The 25,663-nt window shown below is 37.5% G+C and overlaps 1 protein-coding gene across 12 annotated transcripts in view; it reads right to left on the bottom strand.

Moving 5' to 3' along the window:
- UNC5C (unc-5 netrin receptor C) overlaps nt 1–25,663 on the bottom strand; it is a 381,478-nt gene that overhangs the window by 236,112 nt on the left and 119,703 nt on the right. For 2 of the 12 annotated variants that reach the window (XM_077142818.1, XM_077142821.1), the window contains one exon: nt 13,607–13,740. The exons of the other annotated variants lie outside the window; for them this stretch is intronic. The gene's annotated coding sequence lies outside the window, so the exon portion shown is untranslated. The remainder of the gene's footprint in view (nt 1–13,606; nt 13,741–25,663) is intronic. 12 annotated transcript variants of the gene reach the window in all.

Genomic DNA, 25,663 nt, shown 5'->3' with positions numbered 1-25,663 from the left:
ATATCTCATTGTGGTTTTGATTTGCATCAAATCAATAAATGGTGCCTAGAGAACTGGATATCCATATGCAAAAGAATGAAAGAAGACCCATCTCTCACACCCTATACAAAAGTTAACTCAAAATGGATCAAAGATCTAAACATTAGGTCTAAGACCATAAAACAGTTAGAGGAAAATGTTGGGAGATATCTTATGGATCTTACAACTGGAGGTGGTTTTATGGACCTTAAACCTAAAGCAAGAACACTGAAGAAGGAAATAAATAAATGGGAGCTTCTCAAAATTAAACACTTTTGTGCATCAGAGAACTTCATCAAGAAAGTAGAAAGACAGCCTACACAATGGGAGACAATATTTGGAAATGACATATCAGATAAGGGTCTAGTATCCAGAATTTACAAAGAGATTATTCAACTCAACAACAAAAAGACAGCCAACCCAATTACAAAATGGGAAAAAGACTTAAACAGACACCTACCAGAAGAAGAAATACGGATGGCCAAGAGGCACATGAAGAGATGCTCAATGTCCCTGGCCATTAGAGAAATATTCACTAATATTTTAATTTTGTTTATACTGCCTTTCAAAGCTTCACTCCCAGTTGGGACCCAAATGCAATTATTTTAAATATAAAACCTTTATTGTGGAAACACAAGAAATATGTTTTCCACATTCATAATCAGCTGCAGCTTGATCACTATTTTCCAAGTGTATGTTTTTCTGGTATAAGTCTATTTCCTTACATTTTACCTGGTGCTGCAGCAACATTCTTCAGTGGTCCATGAATCTCTTTCAGTCCCTTCTTTCAAGGATTTGCTTTTGGTCATAATTAAAGAAGGGAACACTGGTATATTTCCTCACTAGTGTTCCTCAAATCATCTTTTAAAGTTCTTTCTTGTAGAGTAATCAATAAAAGGATATTTCCAAAGAGGCCAGCATGGTTTCACAGAGAGATCACGTTCTGGCAATAGAAAACTACCTTGGGGAAAGGAAACTACTTAGCCTCCTATGTGGCAAGTCCATTAGAGATATATAACACCACAATTAAACTGATGAAGAGTTGATAGACTCTTAAGGACTGGAAGGAAAAAAAAAGCATATAAACACTCCCCTCCTTCATTTTTCTTTAAGAATATCTTTTAGATCACCAATGAGGAAAGTGGAAATGAATAACTGCTTACAATTTTGAAATAATCTACACTCTCTGCTAATCCTCATAATGTCTCTTGTGAGGTGTTCTTATCTACCTCATATTTTGGCTAGATCAAAATCACCAATGGAAAACAGATTATTTTGGGGGGGGGGACAAAACTACCCAAAGTACATCAGAAAACAAATTGGCAGCCTTAAGTTATTTTTATTAACTTTCAATATTAAAGAAACTAGTTTTGTGTTTGTTAAGGTACTCATTTTGCTGAGCTTTGTCTCATTTCAGTGTTGGACAAAAACAATTTTAGCAAACAGGCGTGGCCTTCGCTTCTTCTTAAAAACACAAAAAGGTCATGGTAGAATTCTTACCTGCCATGCAGGAGACCTGGGTTCGATTCCCGGCCCATGCATTTCCCAAAAATAAACAAACAAGCAAACAAAAAGAAAAAAACAAACAAAAATTCAACAAATGGTGCTGCAATAGCAGGATACTCACATGGCACATGGAAAAAGAATAAAATGTGACCCTGCCATACAGCGTACAAAACAAACACACACACACACACACACAATAAGGTCAATAAAATTATAGCATGAAACCATAATGATATAGCTTGATGAGGACCAAAGAGGATCCAGGGTTTTAAGCCAATCTTTGCTTTTAATGATAATGGAATACATGCTAAGGGAACAAATAAGTTCTGGGGGACATTTTGGCTTTCTCATTTATTAAATTAGTGTTGGCAGGGGAGTTGGGATTTATCCTTATGCTTGCTACAAGCTCTAAAATTCTATGAAACAAAGTCAGTCTGTGCTCCTACTTTTCATGCTCTTTAGTGGGATGCTATACATGGTTATCATCAGCTGCTTCATAATTTCTCACTCTTCCCTATTTGCATCAAACCAAGAAAAATCTTTACTTGTATTAAGTGTCTGGACAAAAGAAATCTTTGAGATCATAAAATATATGAAATAGAGGAGTTCACTAAAACTCCTCATTTGAGATAAGGAACTAGAAGGATGGAAAGTTAAATGACCTGCCCAGGCCACCCCCCAGCTACAGACCGACCCAAAGCTCAGGCTTCCCGTGTCCCGGCCCCGTGCCAGCCTTCCCCAGGCCTCAGGGGCACGTGCACCACGCTCACAATATCTGATATTTTTGCTCACCAACTTCACTATTATTTGTGACTATTTTTTAACATCAATTTGTATTTTTACTTAAATCCATTTATTGCAGGAGGAAACTACCTATTATCATCATCAATGGAAGTCAATATCAGTGGCCATCAACACCATAAGATGCATACACACACGGTTCATCATTTATTTAGATACTTCGGTTTGCCAGAGGCTTGGGGCCTGAGGTGAACTCTCTTTGTTAAAAATGAACACTGGCGAACTTAAGGAGGTGTAAGCCACATTAGCACAAAACTGAGATTCTGGCCTTAATTTAATGGAAACTGAAAGACAAAACAACTCTACTTTGATGTCAGATCCAGGTATGATCCCAATCTTTCTAGCCTCCTGGATATCCTGACTTCCAACTCCACTCTACGTCAACAGTTTACCAGTTCTGTTTCCCACTTATCTGCTTTTCAAGAAAACACTGCTTCCCAACCTTAGGGGAAAGTTCCTTGCCTTCAATTTAATATGCTGTATCACAACATGAACTTTTTGGAGCCAATAATACGACCCATCAGCAGTGTGACAGGCTTTTCCAAGTTCTTAAAATCATCTGAAAAGTTATTGTTTGACACCATTAAGGCCAGCCCTGATCTCATTTCTCCAAAATGAATCCTGGCAACTCTAGTTTAGACACGTCTTATGTGTAATGCAACTAGGACAGATTTGATCCATAATGCAAATGTATCAGAATATCTGTGTGTGTGTGTGGGGGGGGGTTAAATAGCAAGAATACGTTATAACCCCTGATCTCTTTTACTGTCACTTTAGCCACCTTATTTCATTTAAAAAAATTTATTCATTCATTATTTCCATGTTTAAATTTCTGAATATAATATATAAAACAAGTCAAATGCCAAGAATGAAATTTACTACAAATGTTACATAAAAATAATTTATATATTTTTCATAAGCTGGCTCACTTCAAACTACATTTCCAACTGTCTCATTACTGAAAAATATGCCCATTCTAAATATAAGCATTTACTTTTAAAATCAAAATAACTTATTGGTTATATGTGGCAAATTTAATAAACGTGATATAACTGAGCATATTACAGGGGTTCTGTGAAAGAGGTATAACTTGTCAATTATAAATGAATGACTATACCTCACTCCTAAACCCGTAATTGCAGTGAAGGCACAAAAATTTGACAGCACACTAGAACAAAGAGAACGGGATAGTAAATAATTAAGATAAGAGTTGAAAAAAAAAGGAATACGGAAGTAAGATGTACAAGTTATTAAAAGATATGGTTTTACAGGATAAAGTTCTTATCTAGCCTTCTATACGAAGTCCAGTCTTAACTGACTATGCAAAGAGAATAAAGTTAATTGCAGATATACAAGGCCACTACAATTTTACCTTTTACTTTATCTATTCTTGGGAATACATTAAAGGATGTGCTTCACCAAATCTGGAGAGTAAGCAATGCAAGATGAAGTGGGGATTCCAGGAGACAGGGTGTCCAATAAAAACTAGAGACAGAGGGAATTTCCAGGACTATGAGCCAGGACTTCTTAGACAGCTAAGTAAGGCAGCAGGCAACAAACCTAGAAGAGACTAGTAAGGTTGGAACTGGGCCAGAGGACAGTGAACTCTAAAGGGTTGAGTCCAAGGGACAACAGATCAATTATATGATGTGTTTGCCTTAGCAGGAGGAGTTTTAGAATTTTATGGAAGCATTTAGGGATGCATTAAAGTTCATCCTTAGAAATCTGAGGAGGGAGAGATAAGAGAGGCAATTATTAACTTTAGCAAAAATAAGAAACACAAGAAAGAAAATAAATTCACATGATTCATCTTGAAGAACAATTACACATTTACAAGGCTTTAAACACTTGAAATACTGATTTAACTAAAAAGTATTATGTCAGTATATTAGGGAGATAGGAGAAGGAACATGTGGGGTATAAAAGTCGGGATTTACTAAAACTAAATTGCAATTTGCAATAGTTGAAAGTCAATCACAGCAGGGTAAAAATGTTAAGAAAAAAGAGAATAAATATTTAGGGAAAAAAAATGTGTAAAAGCCAGAAGAGACAATTAAAAGAATTGAAAGTGGCTGACTCAGTGGTTGGAGAGGGGGTAGGTAAGGAATTATTTGACTTTTTAAAATGTTACATGCTTCACTATTACAATCAAAATAAATCACACATTTAATTAATCTGCAGGTTAAAATAAATGCCTCTACATTATTGAATGTATGGCTAAATACACATTCTGTTAAACCAATTGTTAAGTAATTTCTGTGAATACCCCAAAGCAGATATTTTACGCCATTGAATGCCAAATGTACCAAGACCTTTCCATTGTCACAGAGAACTCACGTTCTTCTGATATATCCATGTTCTTTCAATATAATGTATATTTTCAATGTTTTAAGATGCTTTTGAGACTTTTGAAAGAATAGAAATGACTGCAGCTGCTTGGCTAAAATTCCGTGTGTAAGGAAATAAGGACTTTCACCTGCAGTCTTCCTTCTCTGTCCTTTATCATAGAAATGCATTTAGTCTGTTTAATTTACGCTTTCACCTTTGGAGTGATTTCACTGTCGACTGAACATATTAAAATATATAATGAACGAAAGAAACTTTTTTGAAATTGCTCATCTCCTGTACGTTCACATTCTGATGGAAATCTTGCCTCTCTCAATAGCATGGCATATGCTGTTATATATAAAAACCAGCACTCAGGCGGGCCGCGGTGGCTCAGCGGGCAAGAGTGCTTGCCTGCCATGCCGGAGGACCCCGGTTCGATTCCCGGCCCCAGCCCATGTAAAAAACAAACAAAACAAAATATAATAAAACAAGAAAATGTTTAAAGATGTTTCCCTTTCTTCCTCCCTTCCTTCCTTCTATCTTTCCTTCCCTTCCTCCCAAAAAAAAAAAAAAAAAAAAAAAAAAAAAAACCAGCACTCAATACTATTTGAATTATAATCATTTAATCTGAGCTGTTTAAGAAGAAGGAGAATAAGCCTGATTATTTACTACAATGAGACATTAGTGATTACAGCACTGATACTTCTAATACAAAAAAATTGTGCAGAAATATTATATGGGATTACATGATATACCAAGGAATGAGGAGTGGGAATAAAACAAACAGAGGAGATTTAGCATCTTCAAATATTCCCATAGCATCAAAGTAGCATACATAGCATAACCTCCCTAAAGATGAGAGGTTTGAGGATAATAGGCCTTTCCCTGTTTGAGCCTATGATTTCACCCACAATCACATCATTTAGAGAAAAGGATACAGGCTGACGCAGTTGATGCTAGTAGTTTTTCAAGCCCTAAACCAGGAGGAGGTAAATGGAGGGGTAGCCTGACAAAGTGATATTTTTTAGCAGTTGATTTGTACTCTAGATTACTAGGGTCCCTTATTATGAGCCATTGTTTCCATTTTTATCTTTACATAGTTCTCATTTGCAAGGGCTTTCATATCGGTTAGATTATCCTCACGCAATCATTAGGAGGTTAAAAGACAGACATCATTATTTTCATTTTACTAATAAGGAACCAGACTCTTAAAAAGTTAAGTGGCTTTTTTGTTCTCTCTGCTCTCTTTTGAAAAAAGGAGAAAATAGGGCTCAAGTGTTTATTCTTCCTCATCCAGTTCTCTTTCTAGCCCCCCAGGTGGCTGACCCCCAAACAGCTGAGGGGACTCACAGTAATTTTAAGGTGCTCAGATCCTCAAATCCAAATCCAAACCAACGTTACCTTCAGAAGGAATCCTATACATATGCACACTTGTATTCTTCAAAGATGCATGGATGTTGTTTGATGATTAAACGACCCATTTGTGTAAAAGTTTTTTACTTCATTCACAGTAGGCTTTGGTCCTTGTGTGTTTTCTCAAATCAATGGGAACTAAAAATACAACTCCTTGTCCCTTGTTGGTGGGCAAAATTCTTTGATGCTGAAATGAAACTATCCTAAATAAAGTTAGGAGACTTTATGTCCTGATCTCAGAGTGACCTTTCTTGACCAGTCAAGCTAAATTAAACACCAACTCGGTTCCAGTATATCTGTATATATTTTCCCTTTTTCTCTGTATAGAATTTAAATCACAGACACTTGAGTATTCATTTACTTTTGATTTGTTTTATGTCCGCTCTGCGGCTAGGCACAAGGAAAGGCAGTTCAGTTGACTAAACATTCAACAAATATGGCCACATCCATTCTTCTTCCAGCAAGTTCACGGCCCCTCCTCTGAGAGAGCAGATGATTACCATGAAGGTAGAAAAACAACCGTACATGAAAACGGTGAGTGTTAATGGTCGCGGGGTGCTTACCGCAGCAGGCACTGTGCTTAGTACCTTACGTATATATTGTATTTGCAACTGGGTATGTAAATTGTGTGTGCAATTGCCTCTGCTCTGTCGACAATGCCACTGATTCCCTGAGGAGTTAGGCACAGAAGACTACCAGGAGATGCTGATGTGCCTCATTTCCTCTCTCTCTCTCTCTCTCTCTCTCTATATATATATATATATATTTTTTTTTTTTTGATGTGAGTTTAAACTCCAACTGCAAGTTACTAAAAAACTGTCTCTAGCCACTGGGCTGTATTTTCCCTGATACCACTCTAAATGCCTGACAATCCATACTAGGTCACAGCCTCACTAATGAAAAAGAGGAGACTGACAGTTTCTGTCCATGCTGCAATCTATCCTCTCTTACTTTTGTGCATTCATTAAAGATCCTACTCCTTCTTTAGAATTCAACAGATGTTTCTGCATTAACTAAAGTCCCCCATAATTTTCCCCCCAATTCCTGGAGGAGAGGAGGGAAGAGAGAAGAGGAGACATGGTCACAAAGGGAAGTCTGTGATGCTGAATGGGTCTCAAGGCTGAAGTGCAGGCGGAATGATGTGGTTACTGCCCAGAGCAGAATGAAAGAGCCACTTTGTTAGAGATGAGGGAGAGTGTTAGGGGATGCAACATTTAGCTAGAAGAAAGTAAAGCCTTAGGCAGAAATCAAGGCAATTATTGAATGAATCAGGGGGCATCACATTCACTCTGAACACTAAAGAGATGATGGCCTTCTGCTCAGAGGCAAAAGACAGCATTGAAATGTGCCCCCCACTGCAGTGCAGCTTCCACCCCCTTTACCCAGTATACAGCATCAAAGCGAGTTCCCAGCCCAGCCTGGCTTTGCCTCAGGGTTGACAAATGTGAAATCGGCCCCTCCTTATCACCACCTGGTTCCCTCTGGACCGTCTAATGGTTCAGAGGGCAGAGGAATAATGCAATTTGTCAGGAAAAGGACAAATGCTGCAATAACAATGTCCACCTAAACTGAGCAAATGTTCAGTGTAATTGTCTCTACAAGTCAACTTAGCAAGGAGTTTTGTTGGGGAAGCTGACGTTCTGAAAGAAATTATTTTCTTATCTTTTATTGAAAATTTCAAGGAAGACACATGCCACAGTCCCTCGGGACAAACCAGAGAATCACAGGGACAGGGAAGATGGATGTCTTCTAATGTCTTGACACACTAACTTTAAAATATTGAGAATACTGTCATAACTTCCTGCCTTGCATGTCTTTATTAGAGAAATAAGATTTATGACCTTGGTCTAGGGGGCAAAAGAAACTTTGATGTCTGTAAAAGGTCCTGTGTCAGTCACTCAGCCTATCTGATTAGGGGCACGTAGGTCAGAATTTCAAAGATAAACTTATGTTCTTTGGGTGGTCAGTTTTCTCTTCCTTTACTTTTATACATTTGCTTGAGCATTCTGGCACATTATATACTCCCCCCCCCCTTTTTAATAATGCTAGAAGTTTCTGCAAGATATAGTAACTCTTTAGTTTCCTGATTTCCAGAAATGAAAGTGCACATATGTTTAGCAACAAGTTCTCCTATATCCAAACCTAAATCTGTGCGCTAGAGGAAAAACACATGTATTTTAAATAATTCACAAATAAAGAGATGAACTTGTATTGCACCAAAGGAAACTAGGTCAATTTAAAAATGCACAATTAAATTAGATCATAATATTTTATCTTCATTCATTAGTTTACAATCCCCATCGTTGTCTAAACGATGATTAGGAAAATACAGCTAGTAATTAACTTGCAGTTTTGATTACTTTCAGCATGGGCAATTATGAATCCAAGACTAGTTATTAGGCCTCTTTGTGTTCATATATACTGCCCCCTCTTCTCAAACTGCCTTTCACAGTTCTCTTCATCAGGTTAACATCACTTTACAGAAAATGCAAAGCAGATATCACCTTTTCCGGGAAGTTTTCCCTACATTCTGTCTGGTTTGGCTGTCCCATCAGGAGTTCCCACTGGAAACTCTTTTCTTTTTTTCACCCTTTATTGCAGTCTTATGTTAGTTTTCTTTCTTCTTTTATAGTCTGTATGTTCCTTGAAGGAACTGACTTTTTCTTGTAGTTGTTTTTCAAGCACCAAACACTGTGCTGACATATATTAATAGACTCTACAAATGTTTGTTCTATAATTGAAGTTTTAAGAGTACATTGAGTTGGAAGTTGCCATATTTGATATGGCGTGAGAAACAGAAGGAAACCAAACTTCTCCAATAAAAAAAAATGCCTGATGCCTGAAAATCCACCATTTGTAAATGATCTATTGCCTTATTCCTAGGAGCCTATTAAAATGTAAATACTCTTGTGATAGTTAGCACAGAGTCACTAACTTCAGTCCTTGAATTAGTTTTTAGGTGTCCCACTATCACCAGAGAGAATTGGGAGCATAAAAGTATCAGTTACAGGTGGTAAGAGAAAAGGACGATAGCAAAGAGGGAAACTGAATTGTATATTGAGCAGGGGAGAAGAATAAAAGTATCTTTATCAGCTTCATATTTTTTCTGACACCTGGTCTTGCTTTCCACCTACCTACCCAGTACTCTCCCCATGTTTCTTTCACTTATAGGAATTGAACAGAAAGTAAGAGGCATTTTTTCTCTTATTGGGACAACAAATCTTCGTAAGCAAACCATGACAAAAATCCCATGTGAGTCTCTGACAACCCACCTTCCCTCCTTACCACATTCAATTTCCCAAACTCTTACTCGATGCTCTCACCATACTCCAACTTTCTATTTTTACAGTTTTTTTTCAAATTTTTTGCAGCTATTATCTGCTCTAATATACCTGTTCAATTTTCTGTACTGGCCTCTCCTTCTCTTCTTCCAGTGCTTCTCATGACAACACTAATGCAATCTCCAGGAATCCAAACCAACCTATGTCTCCCTGCCCACCTTCTCAGCCCTGCTTTATCAAAGGGCACCCATGGAGGGTTCTGCATCTGGCATTTCCCCACAGAAGGCCACCCTCCTTTCCAGAATTGCCATTCACCAACCTAATCATTCAGAGCTGATCCAACATCTAATGTTCTGATTATACCATATTTCTGTGAAGGGTCTTGTCACCTTTGCACTTTATTGAACACAGTACAATCCAGGATTATGAACTCCTCTGTCCCAGCATGGGAATTAAGGTTCTAAACCTACACAGACTGTGGAAACTGCAATCTGGCACTGTCATGCATCTCATTTTGCTCCTCTTATAGCAATAATGATATCTTGCATTAAAAAAAAAAGCAAGCAAAAATGTTTCTTCCAAAGAGGTGACCTAGGTTTCAAGAGCCAAAGAATCAGAAGTTTCGTACATTTACTTTAATAGCTACCTGAGTGGTTAGGATTAACAACTTCTCACTGCAAACTCTGCAAGTATTATATTAGCTGTAGAATGGCTTCTTGGTTGGCCTTTTAATACAGGAGACAGAGCCTGCAAATGAGAAAGATGAGTCCTCACCTTCAGAGAAAAGCTCTTTCCTAACTTGTACTCAGACCCAAATGCACTGTCATTTTTCTGTAACTTATTAAATAGTAGAGGCACATTAGACGAGTACGAACTTCTTTCGATCAGATCTATGCACCTCGAATAACGAACCAAGTTAATTTATGGAATAGCTCAAGTGTTGGACAAAATTTCTGAAATTAAGGGGAGGGACCTTAAAATCCTCTCAAATTTCCTATGTTTCAATTTCCACCTATTCTAACCCCCCATCCCTGCCCCTCAGAACACAAGCCTAGTGGAGAGAGAACGTTACCAAAAATGGAACCTACGAAATGAAAGAAGACAGAGGGATAGTTAAAGGAAATTAGACCAGCATTCGAAGGTCTACCCTGTTACAAAGTCTAACTTTGCTCCCAACTGCTCAATCTATGGTTGCTTGTGAGTTTCCCGAGATGCAAATTGAGTGTGGAACTCAATTGGCTTTGCTATAAAGACTCTGTGGTGATAGGAATACTGTTAGGCAATGGGAGGTCTGAATTTACTGGAAGACGATAGCGAAAAAGCAGAGTATTTTTATATTTAGCATGAATATAGAGTTTAGCATAGCGTGACCAAGTGATCTTGAACGTTTTCATGATGTTTGTCTTCTCTGGTCCACACTGTAGTTTAATAAAATACAAATGCTCATGTAAGGGGTAATTTAAGGTAAATTCCCTTCTATATGAAAATATTAATGCTTATAACCTTGTCCACATAATGTAGAATGGACAGGCGGGATCATAAAACCTAATATTTTGAGGCAATTTCTTCAGGTTCAATAAAATGTCTTTGAACTTAAACACATTTTTTCTTCAAAGAGGTTATATACAGTGCAGTGACAGAGATACAATGATCTAGATAATTATGCTGAAAATAAAAAGAAAAGAATTTTGGAGATTATTGTGACCTTTCTTTTACAAGTGGGAAATAAGATAAAGTCCAAATATTCAGTACAATAATATTTACTCATCATATTAAATTCATACAACCTTAAGCCTTTCCCTTGATTATAAATCCGTCTGAGCCCTGGTCACCACAGCTATGGATTTCTTTCTTTTCTTATCTTTTTGATATTTTAGGCTGAACTGTTAGAGACCTCTCTAACTCATAAACAGAATGCCAAAAACATGAATATAAAGGAACCAAGTAAATAATTAAAAAAAATACTAGGCATGCAAAAATTTCATTAACCATTCATATTTGTCTTGACCTAATCTACATTTATTTATATTCTATTTCATCCTCCTAGTCAAAAGATTTTATGCCAAAGTTCCCAAGTACATTAGGACAATAATCTTCAAATTGCTTCGCAAAAGGAGTGACCAAAATTGTTTGTTGAAACTACAGATTCCTAAATCCTACCTGGACTTTCTAAAACTACAACTCAAAGGAGGGGCCTGGGAACACATAGCAGTCATCTTGGATTTCCTCCAAAAAAAAAGATTTCTAAGAAAAACAAACAAGAATATAAGTAGATGTGAAAGAGAATGAATGTGCCAATTTGATAATTCATTCATTGAACTGGATATTTATTGAGGGTTTTTAAATACTAGTCACTTTTCTAGTCGCTGGATACTATTTTCTACATTATTTACAAGGTCAGTTGTCTGGTTTTAATAAGTCGAATGCCTCATTTTCATTTTAAGGCAATCTTGATTTCTTTTTTTTTTTTTTTTGGCATGGGCAGGCGTCGGGAATTCAGATTTTTAATAACACCTATCATATGCATCAGAACTTACTGACAAAACAACCTTGATAGGTAACAATATTTTGGGGTATCCATGATGAGTAATTGGAAATCATGAAATAGAGTGGATTATTTGAGTTCAAGATATGCTGGAGCTAAAGGCAAACCTTAGTCTGAACCCATCATTCCAAAAACAGACTGACTTTAAGGGCACTTTGAAAGGACGTTGAAAATTACTCTTTAAAATTGTTACTTTTTACCGTGGCAATGACTGAAAAGATAATGATATCTCCTTTTCCTCACCCCCAACCTCAAATCTGATTATGTAAAAGAGATGATGAAACTGAACATGTTAAGATTAAAATAAAGAAAATAAGTGGGAGAAAGGCGTATGCGCAATAAATGTATTATGACTGTCTAGAGGGCACAGATAAACGGTGAAAATGGAGATGAGAAGGGTGCAGGCTATTGTTTTCTTTATTTCTTAGAATAGTCCTATGAGATAGATGCTACGATATTTGCTTCCAGGTGGAAAATGAGGCCAAGTAAGGTGCCCAAGGTCACAAAGCTAGTAAGTGTCTGATGCAAAATTTATACCCAAATCTGTTTAATGCAAAAAAGCACCTATTTACCCACTCTGAAGCCTGGGCTGAGTGCTCTCCATATACGCCTCTTATTTTAGCATTTTTTCTTTATGTAGTTCAGAATGAGTACCAACAGGACTTCTGCAGTATGAAGAAACTCTAGTTCTAAATGGCACACAGAAAAATGTATTGTATATGGAAATGATTTTGCTAGGTGGAGGCTTAATACATCTTTTTGCATAAATTAGCACTCTAAGTTCTGAATATGCATGAAGTTCAGTCATTTGTTTCAAGTGTGTCTCCTCACACACGGAGCTCTTTGACCTATATTCTGTTATTTTCATTATTAATAAGTTCTCAGTGTCTGACTTCATGCACTTGTTGCATAGTGATTTTCACATTTAGTGTGCAGGAAATATCTTTCTCCTGGTGACCATTTTGTAATTCTTCTTCAAAATGTATCCTTGGGATGTTGTTCAGATTGATTAAAAACTAATTTAGAGAAATAAGGAGGCAAGCATCTTCAGTTCCTAAGCTAATTAGCAACATTTAAAGTCTCAGTAATAGACATAACATTTTGTAGTTATATTTCATCATTCATACGATGATTATTCATGAAGTAGAGCCAAGGCAGGAAGGAAATGGGGGCAGACACAAAGGAAATAAGTAGGTGAATGTGCTCAAATAGGACTGTGCACGCATTTGGCATTAAGCCATGTCCAGATAAAAATGTTTGCTACTCATTTTTTAGTCATACCCACACCAATTATTTCCTCTCCCCTGATATGGTATCATGCACATTAAAACTTAACTATATATGAACATAGGATATGTAAAACATATGTGGGAGGAAACTCCCAGAAAGTATGCTTAAAAATTCTAAGAAAGCATGCTTTCTCTATGAATTGCAGACAAAAAAAAAACTGTACCAATTCTTGGGATATACAGTACCTGCTTTCTGCCATAGACCCAATTGCAAAACATATGTACTCAAATATGCCCTAAATAATTATGCTTTAAACATGAATTCAGCTAAATCCTTTACGAGTCTGTTTACATTTTTAGCTTTAATCTCCTCAAGATAAATTTAATTTTCATTTAAGTAATATTTCACATTATTGACTTAAATGCATTGATTCCTATCTTCTTAGAATATGCCCAAATTCTGGCATTTGGTAAAATGGACTTACTGCTATGGGGTCAGTTCTTGGAGAAAGTTAAAGCAGCTGAAATTTTTCTTCCTGTGCCTCCTTTTCTGCCCCTTTACTCCTCTTTATAGTTCACCTCTCCCTCTAGGTATCCAGTTATCTATTGTTTCTTCTCTCTGATAAATTAAGACATTGAATGATGATACTAAGTTATAAGAAACTTTATTACAACCCTTTCTTCTTTAGAATGAAGAGGGGGTGGTTTTAGGAAAAGTATGAAGTCAGTGGAGAGCTATGTCTTTGAGTGGCTGCATCCTCCAAATTCACAGACAGCCCTTCCACTTAGATGAAGGATCAGTGATGAACCAAGTCACCGACGGTGATTTTAGACTCATGATAGTTTTATAGCCGTAGTCTTGACATAATAAATGACTTATCTGTTTCAAAAACAATTTTACCCTTCTTCAATTATAGTTATTGTTGTATTTCAATATTGAATTCTAAAATTATACGTGTTTGATTAGAAATGCCACGATAAGAGGTTTTCACTTTGATTTGTTGTTAGTTCTTAGAAATGAAGTGTCATATTGTCTTTTCATACAATTTTAAAAGTAAACGTGATTCGGAATTCTAAGACACCTCAAATTAATTAAGAAATAGCAAAAAGAAAATGCATTACACATAAACATCCTGCGGTCCAAAATGTACACTTGGCTAGGGATACCAGGCAGGTGGATGGGAAGTAATTTGAGGACTGTCTTCTATTAAAATAACTTGAATATCGCTTACTGAACAAGCACCAGCTGGCCAGGGCTTTCTGACTGCTGACCATTTATGAGGAGAAAAGGCGACATCAAACACTTCCAAACTTTAGGGAGTGAAAGTAAAGCTGTCAGTGATAATAATGAGAAAATCTAGCTTCCCTAGAAAGATGGGTAACAACTGCAGAGCAGCCTAATTCTTCTTCATGACAATCGCAGGTCAACACCACTTTCTCACGGTGCGTGTGCAGCCAAATGGGAAGGCAGAGCCAGCCATTTCTGACACCGGTTCCCTTCCTCCCCTGTGCCACCCCCAAGCCCTGCCGAGATTTCAGAACATGTTTCAGCGGCTCATTCTCTGTTCCATCATCGCTTTAGCCTGTTTCTGGAATCTCCAACTCATTAGGTGAGACAAAATAATTTAGATACTTTTGATATCCCTTAACTTTTTCCCATGAGAAAAGTTTGGAATTGAGATAATAAAAACAAAAATGGAGACAGCGTCTTTAGATTACTTAAAGTCAATATTTTAACAGCTGAAACATGAAGATATCAAAATTGCGACAAATGGATTGATGACGCTGGAGAAAAACTGTATTCAGGTGGTTCTTTGATTGGTTTCTAACTAACCCCTCAAGCTTATCCAGTTTTATATCAAGAAATTAAAATGAAAAGGCAACCTTACTATTACATAAATATATATATATAATAAAGTCATTCTTAATTTCTTAAGAAGATGAAAACCAATAAAAATTCTCTATAATTATCTGAAAACATAGCATTTCACTCCATTTTATGTTTCCCCATAGGTTTTTAATGACAGTATGAATTTGTTTTCTATTAAACCACTTTAGTAGTGATCAGAGAGTATTATAATTCTCTTACTGCTGTGACTCCCCTTTGAGCAAAGGTAGACACTTAAAAAAGGTTGTGTTGCCTTGAATTCCAGGGAGAATACACTATGGTTCTCAGCAGCCTAATGCAGCTGGCTGCCAGCAAAGGATTTCTGGTAAATGCTCTTTATGCCCACTCAATTAAAGTAAGCGGATATTTATTGAGCATCACTGTACATAAGGCAGAAGTGTTGCAGTAATGTAGTAATGTAGCCACCACCTCTCCACCCTACATGACCTTAAACTTTTCTCCTTTTGGAGATCTGCACCCAGGGAATTCATTCCTGAAGTGGAGCTTTTCTGGTTCATGTTCAACATTTATAAAATTTCAACTACTCATGATGTTATACTGGATAAACTGGATGACATGAAATATCTGAGGCAAAGGATTCTTGCCCTTCAGAAATTAACTTTAAGATATAAGCTCAGTGTGCCAGTTTGAAGCTATATTATGGACCCCAGAAAAGCAATGTTTTAATCCTGATCCAATGTTGCGGAGCAGCCCTTTCATTTAATCCTGATTCAATATTGTAGGGTGGAAATTTTGATTAGATTATCCCCATGGAGCTGTGACCTGTCCAATTGTGGGTGTGACATTTTGATTAGATGGAGATGTTACTCCATCCATTCATGGTGGGTCTTGATTAGTTTACTAGAGTAAACTTTAAAGGGGGGAACATTTTGGAGAAAATGCAGATGCAGACACAGATATTCAGAAGAGCAGATGTAGACACTAGGAGACAGTTGTTTCAGAACTAACAGGCAACAAGAGAACCAGATATTTGGAGATGCAGGGCCCAGAAAATACTGCCATGTGCCTTCCCATGAGATGCTAAGCAAGCCAGAATCCAGAATTGTGTCCCAGAGGAGCTAAGTGAGGAACCCCCACAGGCACCAAGTGAGGAACCCCCACAGGAAACAAAAGCTGGAAGCAACGAACTGGCAACGAGGACCAGCAGATGCCAGCCATGTGCCTTCTCAGCTGCTGGAGGTGTTCAGATGGCATCAACCTTTCTTGAGTGAAAGCAACCTCTTGTTGGTGCCTTAATTTAGAAAATTTCACTTCTTTAGAGCTGTAAGCTTGTACCATAATAAATTTCCTTTTTAAAAGCTGTTCCATTTCTGGTAAATTGCATTCCAGCAGCCTTAGCAAACTAATATGCTCAAGATAGCTCAAATGTTTACAGAAATGTGAGAAGCATGAGTCTTATTTTCAAGAGCATATAAATAAAGACTTCATAAGCAACAGAATATTTTCATAATTTAGATGGAATATCTTCTTATGAAGATACATTTTCAGGCTTTTCCCTTAAGAGGTCCCAAAAATAAAATGTGAAAACAAAGCATTAATATGCATTTAGTATTTGTTCATTCATTCTACCCTTACTATTCTGAATAAAAATGAAATAGTTTAAATGAGAGAGTATTATTGAAAAGCATTACAGAGCTATACTCTCTAAAATATGATGAAAACTCATTCAACAAGTACACAGTATCTTTAGGTTCCAGTTCTAGTTATCCTCTGTTGTTATATTCACTGAAATATGTGGCAAAAGAAAAAACTAGGTAGGTTTAATCTATTTCGTTAGCAGTTTCTTTGAAAATGTCACATATTATCTTGTCAATGAGGGCAAACAGCCAAGAAATAATCACTATTTTTATAAGTTTAGAGATTTGACAAGTTTAATTAATCTTAGCTACTAGAGCTTGCATACTTTCATTTAAAAAATAGATTAACAGATATTTCTCAATATACTGTTATAACAATTGTGTTTCACTGCGCATATGCTGAAATATATAAAATATTTTGTTAGAGTTCCTAATTGATCTAAACTCACTTATTTATTCATTGAGTTCTTCTTTCCTTTAAATACTATTCTCTCTTAGACTACTAAAATGAGCTATAATAATAAAAAATTCAACAAAACATTGCATCTGGGGGCAAGATGGCAGTGTAGGGAGGCGTGAAATTTAGTTAGTTCTCCAGAGCAGCTAGTAAATAATCAGACACTGTCTGGAATGAACGTTTGGGAGACAGTGGGACTGGACACACATGGCACACCAGTTTGGATGGGTGGAAGAGCCAAGATCGCAGGAGAGAACTGTAAATAAAGCCCCCAAATTGTGGTGGTTGGATCCCCTCCCCTACTGGCAGGGCAGCCTGTTGGAGACACTTCTCTTTGGAGAAAAGATGCAACCTCTACTAAAAGCAGAAGGTACATCAATTAGGTGCCAATTGGAGTTTTAATTTTAAAAATTGGACGGCTGAATACAAACTCTGAGCATAAATAAACCAGAGAAAGCAGAAAAGTAACCCTGGGGTCTCTCCCAGCAGAGAAGAGATGGGGCTGATAAAACAAAATAAAACAAAACAAAAAATGGAGGTGTTTGGAGTTGGCCAAGCTCAGAATATAAGAAAAGGGCTATGCTCCCAAGAAAAGGGACAAATAGAGCAGGGTACCAACTCCAGTTCTTTACTGGGGGTTAGGGACTGGTTCTGAAAAGGGATTTTACTTTATTTTTTTCTCCTTTTCTTCTTCTTCTTTTTTTTTTTTTTTCATTTTTAGAAAAGTATTCTAAGTAGCTCATTACAGAAAGCCTCAGGCATTTTTTAATTATCAGTACTGACCCAGGCAAGGGTGGACAGAAGATAGCTCTGAGAAACAAAGTAATAAGTCAAGTGAAGGAGATAATTCCCTAAAGGGTAAATCTTCCCCAAGAAAAGGGAGGGGCAGGGCTCAGCTCAAATGGAGGCCTTCCCAGGGGCTGGGAATTAGAAAGAACTCAAGCTTGCCTTCTGCTTCTACCTCTGTCACAACCACATCCCTGACAGGCTAAGAATTAAAGGTTCCATATCACTTTATGCCAGTGGGGCGCTCTGGGCTGACCAACACCACCTACTGGGAAGGACAGGATAGAGCCTCCAAAGGAAAGTCAGATAATCTGCTGGGTCTCATCCTCAGGGAATGTGATACTGATTACACCTTCCTCCTGAGATCTAGTCTGCGTTGTCTGGGAAAATCTGATTGGGTTCAATCATATCTGGGGAAACCTTCCACAAAAACATATTCCATATAGGCAGGGCAAGAACCAGAAAAACAAGAGCTGAAAAGTTCTCATCAGTTAAAAAGAAGCTATACCAGAGGTTAGAATAAGTTGTACTGAATGAGAAAGAACAGATGGAAAACAAAACCAACCAACAAGAAAACCCTACATAAAAGAGTGAAAATGACCTCCAGAATAAATTAATCAAGGAAATCAGATGCCTAGACACCAGCAAAAAATTACGAGTCATACTAGGAACAAATGAATGTATGGCCCAGTCAAAGGAATACACTAACACTTGAAATGAGATATAGGGTTGAAACAACTAATTAAATATGTTCAAAAATGTATGCTAAATCAATCCAAAAATTAAATCAATAAGTTGAGGGAAGATATGGCAAAAGAGATGAAGAATATAAAAAGACATTGGGTGACCATAAAGAAGAAATTGAAAGCTTAAAAAAAAACAAATGGCAGAACTTATGGGGATGAAAGGCACAACATAAGAGATGAAAAATATAATGAAGACTTACAACACCAGATCTGAAGAGGCAGAAGAAAGGATTAGTGACTTAGAGGACAGGACATCTGAAATCCTACACACAAAAGAACAGATAGGAAAAGACAGGAAAAATATGAGTAGGCTCTCAGGGAATTGAATCACAACCTGAATCACAGGAATATATGTGTTATGGCTGTCCCGGAAGGAGAATAGAAGGGTAAAGGGGAAGAAAGAATAATGGAGAAAATATCACTGAAAATTTCCCATCTCTTATAAAAGGCATAAAATTACAGATCCAAAAAGTACAGCATATCCAAAACACAACAGATCTTAAAAGACCTACTCCAAGACACTTACTAATCAGATTGTCAAATGTCAAGGACAAGGAGAGAATTCTGAAAGCAGCGAGAGAAAAATGACCCATCATATACAAGGTAAGCTCAGTGAGACTATGTGAGGATTTCTCAGCATTAACAATGAAGGCAAGAAGGCAGTGGTATGACATATTTAAGATACTGTAAGAGAAAACTGCAAACCAAGAATTCTATATCAAAAATAAGGGGAGTTAAAAATATTTTCAGACAAATACACTGAGAGAGTCTGTCAGCAAAAGACCTGCTCTATAAGAAAACTAAAGGTAGCACTACAGGCAGATAGGGAAAGACAGGAAATACAAGTCTGGAGAACAGTGAAGAAACTACTTCACTGTTTACTGATAGGAAGTACAGATTTCACTGTTTACTGATGGTAGTAAAGACTATCAGTAAGGGTAAAAAGAGGGGAAAATAAGATACGATTGTGGTAGTTAGGTTCAGGTGTCAACTTGACCAGGTGAAGGCATCTAGTTCTGTTGCTGTGGACATGAGCCAATGGTATGTGAACTTCATTTGTTGCTCATTACATCTGCAGTTGACTAGGGGGCTTGCCTGCTGCAATGAATGATGTTTGATTTAATTGGCTGGTGCTTAAATGAGAGAGCAAAATGTAGCACAGCCCAAGCAGCTCAGCATACCTCATCTCAGCACTCGCAACTCAGCCCAGGCCTTTGGAGATGCAGAAAGGAATTACCCTGGGAAAAGTTGTTGGAACCAAGAGGCCTGGAGAGAAGGCCAGCAGAGATCACCCTGTGCCTTCCTGCAGAAGAAAGAACCTCAGTTGAAAGTTAGCTGCCTTTCCTCTGAAGAACTAATGAAATAAATCCCCTTTTATTAAAAGCCAATCCATCTCTGGTGTGCTGCATTCTGGCAGCTAGCAAACTAGAACAGATATACCTGAATAAAGTCATGCAACAACATGGATGAAACTTAAGAACATTGTGTTGAGTAAAATTAGCCAGAAACCAAAGGACAAATAATCTATGGTCTCACTAATATCAACTAACATTAATGACTGAACTTTGAGAGTTGAAGTTGAGAACATAGGTTATCAGGAGATAGAAAGACTGGACATTTGATGCTGAAGAAGTACAAAATGTTCAACAGGATTGACTGAAAAGATCCAAAAATGGACAGCACAATCCTATCTGATGGTAGCACAATCAGATAGTAAGTATGCTGAGCAAAACTGAGTGTGAGTATGGTTGAGAGAAGAAGCTAGGGGCATGTATGACACAAGAAGGAAAGACAGAAAATAAAGACTGGAACAGTATAACTTAGGCCTAAAGTGGACAATGAAGGTGATTACATGTATAAATACAAGAATATTTTTACATGAGGGAGAACAAATGAATGTCAACTGTGTGCAGTGGTAAAAATGGAATGGTATACAAAAAAAATACAATCAGTGCAAACTAGGGTCTATAGTTGACCATAACATTGCAATATGCTTCCCTTAATCGTTAACAAAGGCAGTACACCAAAGCTTAATGTCAGTATCGGGAAGACGTAAGGGAAAGGTTTGGGATTCTTGGTGGCGGTTTCTCCTTTTTATTTACTTTATTTTTTTTACTTTTTATCCTTCATTTTTTCCCCTCTTCTTCTTTCTTTGTGGAAGAAATGGAAATGCCCTCATACAGATGGTGGTGGTGAATGTATAACTATGTGATTATACCAGGAACCACTGCCTGTCTACTTAGAATGGATTGTATGGTGTGTGAATGTTCTAGTTTGCTAGCTGCTGGAATGCAATATACCAGAAACGGAATGGCTTTTAAAAGGGGGAATTTAACGAGTTGCTTGTTTACAGTTCCAAGACCGAGAAAACGTCCCAATTAAAACGAGTCTGTAGAAATGTCCAGTCTAAGGCATCCATCCAGGGAAAGATACCTTGGTTCAAAAAGGCCAATGAAGTTCAAGGTTTCTCTCTCAAGTGAGAAGGCACGAGGCGTACACAGTCAGGGCTTCTCTCTCAGCTGGAAAGGCACATGGAGAACACAGCATCATTTGCTAGCTTTCTCTCCTGGTTTCCGGTTTCATGAAGCTCCCCGGGAGGCGTTTTTTTTCCTCATCTCCAAAGGTCGCTGGCTGATGAACTCTCTGCTTTGTGGTGCTGCAGCATTCTCTGCTCTCTCTGAATCTCTCATTCTCCGAAACATTTCCTCTTTTATAGGACTCCAACAAACCAATCAAGACCCACCCAAATGGGTGGCGACATGTTGTCACCTAATCCAGTTTAACAACTACTCTCGACTAAATCACATCATCCACGGAGATGGTCTGATTACAGCTTCAAACAGATAGTATTGAATAGGAATTATTCTACCTTTATGAAATGGGATTTTGATTAAAACATGGCTTTTCTAGGGGGCATACTTCCTTTCAAACCAGCACAGTGAATAAAACTGTTTAAAAAATAAGCAGAAAGATATAAGTGCTGGAGGAAATGTGGAGTGAGAGATGTACCTATGTTGGGAGGGAAGTAGAATGGTGCAGCCCCCCTGGAAGGCAGTGTAGTGGTTCCAGAGGAGGCTAAGTAGAGGGTTACCATTTGATCTTACAGCCATTATTAGGTATATACTCAGAAGAACTGAAAGCAGGGAGTGTGGGACCTGAATCCCAAGGATGAGCTTGGCCCTGGCATCATGGGCCTGAGAAAGCCTTCTTCACCAAAAGGGGGAAGAGAAATGAAACAAAATAAAGGTCTAGTGGCTGAGAGACTTCCAACAGAGTTGAGAGATCATCCTGGAGGTTATTTTTATGTTAATTAGATATCCTTTACAGTTTTGGTGTATTGGAGGAACTAGGGAGCAATGCCTAAAACCGTGGAACTGTTATCCAGTATCCTTGATTCTTGATGATTGTACGACTATATTGCTTTTATGGTGTGACGTGTGATTGTGAAAACCTTGTGACTGACAATCCCATTATCCAGTGTATGGACAGATGGGTAAGAAAATAAAGACAAAAAATAAATACATAATAGGGAGTTGGGTAGGTATGAGATGCTTTGGGTGCTCTTTTTTAATTTTTTATTCCTTAATTTTATTGTTTTTGGCGTTACGAAAATGTTCAAAAATTGATGATGATGATGAATATGCAACAATATGATGATACTGTGAACCATTAATTGTATACTTTAAATGATTATATATGTGAATATATCTCAATAAAATTGCATTTTAAAAAAAGGATTGGGCTTCAATACAAAGGTTATGAACACAGTAGAAAACATTCTCTTATCATTCGTGGGGGGCATTTGCAGCCAGTCCTTTGTCATTCTGTGTAACGTGGAAAAGACACATGTGACTCAGAGAAGGGCCAGAAAAGTGAGATGTAAATAATCCAGGTTATATTTTTAAAAGAGATTGAGCAAAAGAATTCTCTAATAGAGAAAAGGAAAGTGTTTTAATCAAATTCTATAAAATCATGAATATAGTCACTGAGATCAGGAACCCTAGAGTCAAGCCTTCTGGGATTTAATTCCACTTGTCAGATGTTGCGACTTGGGGCCAGTTCTCTGGGAGGTCCCACTGTGTTCAAGTCCTATAATGCTCTAGCTCTGCTTTTTTATTCCATCTGGGCAAATATTCACCCAGGTAAATGTAAGCAATCCTTTCTCCTCCTCCAATTACGAGATATGTATTTCTCACCTACACTTCCCTATTCTTTTCTATCAAAACAAATTACTTTGCATCCTCAAAACTTTCAAGCAGAATCATTTCCATCCCACCTTTATAGAACATACTTTTCTGATCCAGTTATCCTAAAAGGCTCTTTGCTATTGAACATCACTGTATAACTGTAATTTATTCTTCAAAAGGATAAAGAAAGACCTAATAAGTCATGTAGAATAGTATCTGAGTCAAGCCCAGGCAGACAGACAGCATGAGAGAATAATGGAGACTCCCAAGAAACCCACCTTTCTCTGTTCTTCATCTCTACCCTCTATTTCTCTGTTGCAGTATTTTTCAACAAGTTCAGGAAAGTAAAAATAAATTAATCTCAACATATTTATTGAACATCTACTGTAACGATTAGGACTATTTCAGGTACTGTGTTAGATACAAAAGATGCCCTTTTAGTTTCTACTCTTGAGTGGCATGAGTAAAATTTAATAAATAGTCCAAAATAAGAACTAGAGTTAAAATCAAAATGACTTCTCTTTCACTTCTACAGCAGATTCTCTATTACACACACACACACACACACACACACACACACAAACACATACACAAACATACACAACGTTTACTGTTAACACAATAGGTTTTATCAGACTACAGAATATAATGGTGGTTGGCAAACAAATGTTTATGAATAATTTAATGGAACTATTTCAGGCCCTCAAAGCAACACTCTTTTATTCTGCTTTCCAGAGCTCTCAGTAGCTAATTACTCTGCATGGAAGAGTTCCTATCACGTCTCCTATTATGGATTTTATGCATCATTTTACTGAAATACCTCTTCCTTTTTTTTTTTTTTTATATCTAGGACTTGGCTGTTTTCTACCTCCAATACTTTATTACTAAGACAGGAAATCAGGAAATAAAGTTGATTATGTCCTGTGCTTCATAACAAGTTTGTCTATTTGCACTAGTAAAAAATCTGCAGCAACAGCAAGGGCCAACTGAACACAACATGTCAGATGTGCTGACTGGTCCCAAGACAGCAGGCAACACGAAACAAAAAGAGAGAAGTTCAAGACCTCCCTGATGACAACAAGCTGCAGCAACAGCTTCCCAGATGAGTGACAAGACGTCCATAATGGAAACATTACTCATTTAGGTGGGCACACATGAAATATTAATTTTCTGGATTGTCTGCATTTGCATAGTAATGATACGTTCATCTTCTTGGCTTGTTCTGGCCTCAATTAGCAATTCTATCCTCATACCTGAGGTTTGGAGAAGAACAGAAAAGGAGAGGCTGTACAAAATTCCCCTCTGGAAACAGCAACACTAATGGAGCTTATCACTACCATCATTAATTTAATCAAAAACCTTGAGGCAGAGGGCTAGAGCAATCTGTTAAGAAAACATTTTCTAAAATGAGAGCGCTTCCCATTTCAATTAGGGTCTTGCTTTTTTAATACTCTTTGAAACATTCTTTTCTCTATGTTCTCTCCCCCACCTCCCTATCCTGCCACTGATTAGAGCTGCAACCAGGGGCTGTGTTTTCACTAAAGAATGTCTTCCAGCAAATTGACAATTTCGTAACAACACCTTCTCCCCTTAACCTTCTTTACTGACTTCCTTTTTTTTTTGTAACATCTCAATTAATTCAGACCCACCGTGTCAAAAATAAGGTCTCTGTATCTCAGTGACAGAATACTCTAGAGAGAATGGACTTTGGCTTCACAATGTTTATGTTAATGTGCTATTCTCTTTTAATTAGTTTTACAGATCTGGCCACCAGTGGGTAATTCTAGTGTATCTGTATCTGTGTTTGCACATATGTGTGTGGCTAGGTGCTCCTGATACAGCGGGGCGTGGGTCCGGGGCCAGAGATGAGGGTTGTCAGGAAGGTCACTGAGAATAGAATTAATTCTTGAAAATGGAGTCCCAAAGATAACTAGAGGCATATTGCATATAACATAAAACTATAATCCAAAATTTCAAATTTTGCAATTTATCTATTTTTAAGACTATAGATACACATAAAGTGGTTGTGGTCTCTGCTTGACGAGGAAACTGTACTCCCTCCTCTGGGAATACCTTCACTAAAGCAGACATGCCCGTGGCAGGTTGAATTGCAATGAGGATGCTTTCTGTACAAAGGGATCCTATCTTCTATCAGAATTTTCAAAACTGAAAATCGCATGAGTATCTCAGCAGGAATTTCAAAAGCACATTCTGGACCTCTGTGATAATAAAGACAACAGTGATTTGGTCATGCTCCCCAGAATGCATGAGTTTCCTGGTGCCGTCTCTGCCTGTGCTCACTGGCAGCTCAACTCAGGGACTATTTCTGTAAGACAAGAGAAGCAAGTTGCCTGCTCTCAGCTCATTTTCCCAATGCAGTTGTACATGATCAATTTACAGAACTCTAAGTAGCACCATGGAATTAAGAGTCCATGAAGTTGTATGTAGTGGATTCTATCTTTGGACCACTGCAAGATCTAAGAAAGCTTACATAATAAATATTTTTGTGAGGCAGAAAACTATGTTCTTATGCTTTTCCATCCAAACAAATACATCTTGAGTTGTTTTTTTTTCCCCTGTCTTAGTCTTCAATATTTAAAATCTGTTCAGAAATTGGGGAAGAAAAAAAGAATCACACGCATACAAAAGATATTTAAAAAGCAACGAGGGTGAAATGTCCTCTAAGATAAGGACTTCAAAAGGCATAAAGTCACTCAGTCTTTTTTCTTCAGAAGAAGGTACACTCCATTTTTTGCCCATTTCTAGGATATAAGAGCTGCCTACATAAGAAAGAATTACTTGTACATGAAAGCGTTTGGAATAGTGTGATTATGAGCCAGGCTCTAATAACATTAGGATAAATACTCTCTAGCACATCTG

The sequence above is a fragment of the Tamandua tetradactyla genome, chromosome 24, assembly GCF_023851605.1.
Source record: "Tamandua tetradactyla isolate mTamTet1 chromosome 24, mTamTet1.pri, whole genome shotgun sequence".
Taxonomy (NCBI): domain Eukaryota; kingdom Metazoa; phylum Chordata; class Mammalia; order Pilosa; family Myrmecophagidae; genus Tamandua; species Tamandua tetradactyla.
Note: the sequence above shows the minus strand (reverse complement) of the source record. Positions and strands in the feature narration are given on the sequence as shown.